General features: G+C 42.8%; 1 long non-coding RNA gene across 1 annotated transcript in view; it reads right to left on the bottom strand.

Annotated features, from left to right (window-relative positions):
* Positions 1–637: 637 nt before the first annotated feature.
* LOC117283119 overlaps positions 638–6,723 on the bottom strand; it is a 72,673-nt gene continuing 66,587 nt past the window's right edge. Inside the window, exon 3 of the long non-coding RNA XR_004514133.1 lies at positions 638–691. This is a non-coding gene — a long non-coding RNA (uncharacterized LOC117283119). The remainder of the gene's footprint in view (positions 692–6,723) is intronic.

Raw genomic sequence — 6,723 nt, 5'->3', positions numbered from 1 at the left:
GGCAGGCAACACTGTACACAGCTGGTCCACACACACCACAATACCATGGGGTTTATTCTTTTAACAACTGTATTTATTTATTTTGGGAATAAGCTAAAGTAAGTCTCTGTTCCCACTCCTTGCCGTCTGTGTGCAACTTCGTCGATATATTAATGTAATATATTTTAGCCTCTTTGTTATACAACACAAGATGTTTCGGCCTAACTGGCCATCATCAGGTGTGTAAGGTGTTGGATTGAAGGAACCCGCTGCTCTGTTGTCACGCTGTTCTGCCTTTCATTTAAATGTAAAATGCTTCTAAAATATTCTATTTCAGGTTATTTTAGATTATCACACTCTTCTTACTTTCTCTGTATTCACGTGTCTGGTGTATCCGTAAGGTGTAATGGGATAAAGCTTGCTAAGGTAACAGGCTGTGGAGGCCCATAGGGTTGTGAGACGTCGAGGCTCCCACATCTTTTAGATAATGGGCTCAGAGATGATGGTGAAGTTGTCAGCCTTACGCGCCGGCAGGCCGCCCTTTACCACTCCAAGAAAACTCCAGGTATTTATTTTAGTTAGAGAATGAGTCGACCCAAGGGCCATAGTGCGGCTGGAAGGATTAGGTCAATTGAAAAATCCAATGACCTCATCGGAAATCGAATCGGCGTCCTTTTGGCTCGTAGTACAGTGCCCCACGTCACCATGAAGCCTAAGGACAGAGAGAGAGAGAGAGGTAAGTAGTGTGACACACTGCATTTAAGGGGAAGGGGGAGCAGAAAATTTATCCCTTCTCCGAAAGGTCCCAGGCAGTGCCCACCCGTCTTTCTGGTAGAGGTGTCTTGAGGGAAGGTAAAGTGTTAGGAATTGGGTTTTGTTATGAGTAGAGGACAAAATGAGCAGGGGCTTTACAGCATATGATAGGAATTTTTATATTTATATTAAAAGTTCTGCATTAGAGTGAAATTTTGATTTACGATTTGGAGGACTGCATGGGAAGCATGAAATGTGACGTAAAATTTGGGTATCAACTCAGCAATTGGTTTAGGACAAAAGAAAATTAGGGGAGATCTTAATTTACATGGTGGTCGCATTACCTTCAGAACGCAAATCGACTTCTAGCCAGCAGTTCGGCATTTAACATGCAGAGTTTCTAACGTCAGTCCCTATCTGTGACGTTACTACGTTCCGGAAAACTTTACATGACTTTTTCGAATGCATTGTTTTGCAGGATATGAATAATTTTGCATTGATATGCAAAGAATATATATACATGCATATGAACACGTACATACATATTCATATTGATTACCGAAGTCTGATACTAATTTAATAATAAATAACAATTCAGTTCGTACCTCACAGGAGACACATTACATCTCCGCTATACAAAAGACCAACCGGTTAATGCTGTTTGGGGAAACAGTCGCTGTTTACTGTGAGAATCATACACTGTGCGGGCAGATGAGAGAGAGAGAGAGAGAGAAGAAGTGGTGGGCGTAGTGAGAGACACTACATTGTGGGTGGGGGGGAAGAAACTATATCTCCGATTTTGAAGGTTCCCAGGCAGTGCCCGCTTGTCCTTCTGGTAAAGATAGAGCATATGATCGGATTTTTGTTTGTTTGTTTTTGCTAACGTTGGGAGGGCTATATTAAGGCGAAATTTTGTTGTTAACAATGACCGAACACAAATAATATATAAAGATCCAGTTCGTACCTCCCAGGAAACACATTACGTCTCCGCTATACAAAAGACCAACCGGTTAATGCTGCTTAGGGAAGCAGGCGATGTTTCTTGTGAGAACCGTACGGAGCACCAAATAAGCAAACTGCAGGATCGTTTAACTTTAAAGAAGAGGTCACTACCGTAACCGCCGTAACTGTGAAGCTTACAGTACCTAGAGGGAGATGATTTTGACAGTGTTTAACAAACAATACTTGAAGATATAAAGGGGTAAAATAAACATTGGGTTGAAATTTTCAGACCGGGTTTGGCGTACCAGCAACAATGTAGTCTCGCATCCGCGTTCGGAGAGAAGTGCTCTTTTCGAATATCGACGTTATAACATAATCTAGTAATTTTCTATTAAGGACATGAAGATCTACGTGATTATTTGACTATGGCGTAATCTCAGAAATATCTTAGACTAAATATATATGATTTCACTTCCAATTAATAAACAGAGAAAAAGGCTACTTTTCACAAATGGAACATAAGCAGCTACTCCGGAAATCACCTGAACAAACAAATATGTATAATAATTAATAACAAGCTTCGATTTCGTATAATCGATTCTTTTGTGGCACACAAGTAGATGACTTAGTACATCGCTCCGTCATGTTATTCTGCCATTCCTCTTTGAACTCAGTAGCAACCATTTTGCTAATGTATGAACTCTAAAGGAAGGCAACAGAAAGTTGGATCTACCGGTCACGGAGAGGGAGGAAGAGGGAAAACAGAATTACCAATTTCCCAGCGTCCCTCTTCGCATGCCAGCGCTGCGCCAGAAAAGTCAAAGGGAAAAAAGAAATATACTTGTTAAGTCATAAATGGCATACGTACTATATCACACGCTACATTCAAATTTTTATTGAAGCCAAGATGAGGGCGGACACAGGCCGGGAGCACACGTAATTCCGCTGTGGCTTAAACCCCTCAAAGCACAGCAGACACAGTACACGTCACTTGCATTAACGTTTAAAAACCCTTTACTTTTTACGTATATTTCTCAGAATAAACTGCTATATTCCCCATAAATTACGTTTACCAATTTTCTGTAATGGAGATAAATTGTGTTTTCTTTGAGGTAGGAAATGAAGCCGTAAGAAATGCTTATTATTTAGGCAGGCCTAACTTGCTTACTTTATTTCTTTTGCTCATATTATTACCAATGTCATATTCTTCACTTCCCAACGCTTTACCTTCTCTCAGAACTAACTATACGAGGAGGACGAGTGGTCCTACCTCACAGAAAACACACTCAGTCTTCAGCTCAAATTTACTGAATCCATTGCCAACCTCTCTCTCCCTCTCGCAATCTCTAACAGATCCAAAAAATGCAGATGGGATTTCAGTGTTATGTTAGGCGGCACATATATTAACCACTGCAAATTTTGTTGTAAATTCCTTCACGCGGCAGCAGAATTGCATGGTGACATTTCGTACCTGAGCCGGTCGCTGTAGCCGAGCGGTCTAAGGCATGTACTGTCTACGCTCGCTTGGAAACCGGGATCGTGGGTTCGAATCCCACTCAGGGCATGGATGTTTAGTTTGTGTGTGTGCGTTTTTCTGTGCTTGTGTACAGGTAGGGGCCTTGAGGCGAGCTGATCACTCGCCCAAGGAGTCCTACCGAATGTGTAAGATCTCGAAAAACTGAAGTGAACGGAAAAGTTTATGGAGATAGGCCTAGGCCCACTGGGGCTGTAGTGCCAAGGGAAAAAATTCGTACTTGAAGCTTAATGAGACGCTATAAGCAATATGATTCTTCAAATTTCTTCTTCTTCTGCTGCTACCTTGGCTGTCTAGCCTCTCAGACCTGCTCACACTCAGAGTTCATTCTGAGATTATGAATCATGTAGAGAGTAGGTAGGAGTCTTTCAGTGGTGTAGCGGCCTTGTCGCAAGACCGCTACATATACAAGAAAGCACAAAGTATAGAATAAACGCAGACATTCACGCCTCGAATGGAATTCGAACCCACGATCTCTACGTTAGAGCAGGCGAAGACTGTTCATGCCTTAGACTGCGCGGCAACTGTGCTCGACATTTTTCAGATTTCTATTAATGATTTTAAAAATAATCATTATACTTCATGTCAGCAATGCGAATTTTGTATTGCGATTTAAACCTTGCATTTAGGTGCACACCACGCAAATACAGAGTGTCTACAAAAGGTCTGACACTTCAAGGTCTTGAAGTGTGAGGCATTTGACGTTCTTACAGCGCTTACCATGAAGAATAGTGACTCAGTGCAGTCCGGTAGAAGTTTACTGACGTTTCAGAGGAACTCAGTACCTCCATCTTCAAGGCAGAAAAGTAAAACAAGCAGACGAGCAGTAAATACCCTACTTTTTGCTTACCAGATTGAGTTACTTTTCCACCGTGGAGGTGGAGTGGGGGACTTCTGCCAGAGTAACATACTAGAAATATTATTTTCAGTTACGGTATTTCAAATTACATAGAGACCGCTTCCTTCCATCTCCTTTGCAGTTCATCATCCGTCAATCATCTCATTCTCCCACACTGTACAGCCTGAGCTGCAAACAGCCTCGTTAAACAATCTATGTGTAGTGAAGAAATAAATAAAATACTGTGGCGTGTAGACCCGTTGCTAAGCAGTGACTCTGTAAATAGCAGCCGTTACTAATTATCGCCAGCAACATACACGCAAGCAACAACAGAAGAATGGTGTTTTCTATGTGATCCGTACAGCGACTGTTGCTATGCAACGGCGGGGTAACCATGTCTCTACAACAATAGAAGGACTGTGTTTTCTGCGTAGTCCATGCCAAGGAGTTATCGTGAAGAAAACTGTGGCGGAACAAGCAGTTGTCAGTTGTTAGTTGAGAGCTTAGTTCTGCAAGGCAGGCTGTGAAGAGTCAGTTCAGTTGTGGGATATTCGCCGGGCAGTAACGACTTGAACACTGAACGTTCCACTGTTAAGATCCGTTACTAGGAAATGATGAGTGAAAGCAGAATGAGAAGACTTCGCGAGCTCAACTGATTTATAAAGTGTGTAGAACAGAGATAGCGCTGTAATTACTTGTAGTTCCGAGTGGAGTGTATAAGTGGTCAATAAATCCATTCACCAATCCAAACCCCGTATACAGTCACTTGTAAATCGAGGCAATATTGTGTATTTATTTGACCAGGGCCTCGTACACACGAAGAGTACAAGAGACAGTAACTATCGTCCTTCCTGTAAGCGAGATTTCAGCTTCAAATCTTGGACTGCAGCTGGCCAACATAAAAAAAATTTCATACAACCTGTACATTTTTTAGGTACACCTTGCAGGAAGCATTATGTTTCGAGAGATGGTAGTTAGTAAAAAAAAGTAAAGTTATCCCTGTGCTTAACTAACTAAGCACTACGACATTAAGGAGTATTGGAGAGTGGAGGTGTAGATGCACGCATTCTTGACCTCTGTATATTTGGAAGCGGCTGCTTTGTCCCCCGGGGAAAGAACCTGAGTTATCCATTGGTTAGGAGGTTGAGTGGACCCCAGAACCGGTCTGTACGACATGCAGAGGACAAAAATATAGCCCTTAACGGCATTCGAACTCCTATCTCTCCTCCATCCAGACTGTAGTCAGTCGCTAGACCAATTGTGCTATTCCGGTTCCAACATGGTGGGGGGTGGGGGATCAGCAAATACACTCTTGGGAAGGATGAATTGGTTGATTGTTTCAGATATTATCCCAGCATTCGCTTAAATTGACTGAAGAGTCAGTAACTCTCGACATACCAGTGCATACGTCGGCAATATAAACATATGGGCCGGCTACTATACTAACCTGCTGTGTGTAATTATGTGGGACACAGATCTGTGGGGAGGTACGAAGGGTCATACCAGAGCTCAGGCCTTCAGACGCATACTTGTACGAGGGAGAACCAAGTTCAGCTCTATGGTAGTCCGTGTGAGATCCGCAGTTTCCTGTGCCACTAAGGCTTCGTGGCCTGGTACAACAGGTCTGCTTGAGTTTTAAATGCCAAGGAACGTGGTCTCACACAACCACAGGAATAGAAGATAATAATCAGCATTTTGGAGCAACCGTCTTCAGGGTAGAAGGGTAAAACGGTGGTGCCTGTTTTTTTATTTTTGGTTTACTATTTGTAGTTAATTTAGCGACGCTGCCTGAAAATAAGATTATATACTGTCAAATGACTAAATAGCAGCGAGCAATAAATTTAAAATGTGGAAGGAATTTACTGTGGCCTAATTTGAGGTACAAGCATACGCCTGGTTGGGCTGAGGAAAATCATGAAACGCCTCAAAGAGGATAATCGATGTCCCGGCCGAGATTCGAATCGTGCGATTCCCGATTACGTATCAGAGGTGCCGGAGCTTCAGCCAAATTGTACGGCGTCACATTGCAGATGAACGTAGTGAGAATACTTAAAAGCCTCAAGAGCCTCAGATGCCAGACATTCAGAAGTAAGAAATCTGGGCTTGGTATCAGACGTACACGGCGTCTGCAGCAGCTTGCTACAGCGCCCTGACTCTACTTGCAGCCACTACACTTTTATTTAATTCGCTTAGTGGGGGATGGAGTCCAACTGGGTCCAATCGGCACGGCGGCCACTGATTGGCATATTGTAGCCTGCCCCGGGTGATTATGATGATGGTGAATTTGGTGGAATGAAGATTGATAGGGGAAACCGAAGTACTCGGAGAAAACACGCCCCAGCGCCACTTTGTCCACCACAAATCCCACTTGATCAGCCCCGGGATCGAACCTGGGCCGCCGCGGTGGGAAGCCAGCGAATAACCGCTTGAGCTATGGAGCGGCCACCGCCACTGCACTTACTGTAGGCGTCACGTGATGCCAATTACAGCGCCAGATTCGTGCATTTTTGCATGGCTTAAACATTACTTGCACAAGNTTATACGTTTCATTTCTCAGTTTTCAATAACAACTTAGATTTATGTTAATGAAATTATTATTATTATTTATTTACTTGTCTGCATTAATGTATTTTTCCTCCAGTGTTTGCCTGTAATTTGTATTTGACTTTATTTTGTG

The sequence above is a fragment of the Cryptotermes secundus genome, unplaced genomic scaffold, assembly GCF_002891405.2.
Source record: "Cryptotermes secundus unplaced genomic scaffold, Csec_1.0 scaffold313, whole genome shotgun sequence".
In the NCBI taxonomy this organism is placed as follows: Eukaryota; Metazoa; Arthropoda; class Insecta; order Blattodea; family Kalotermitidae; genus Cryptotermes; species Cryptotermes secundus.
This window is presented reverse-complemented; position numbering and strand designations above follow the sequence as displayed.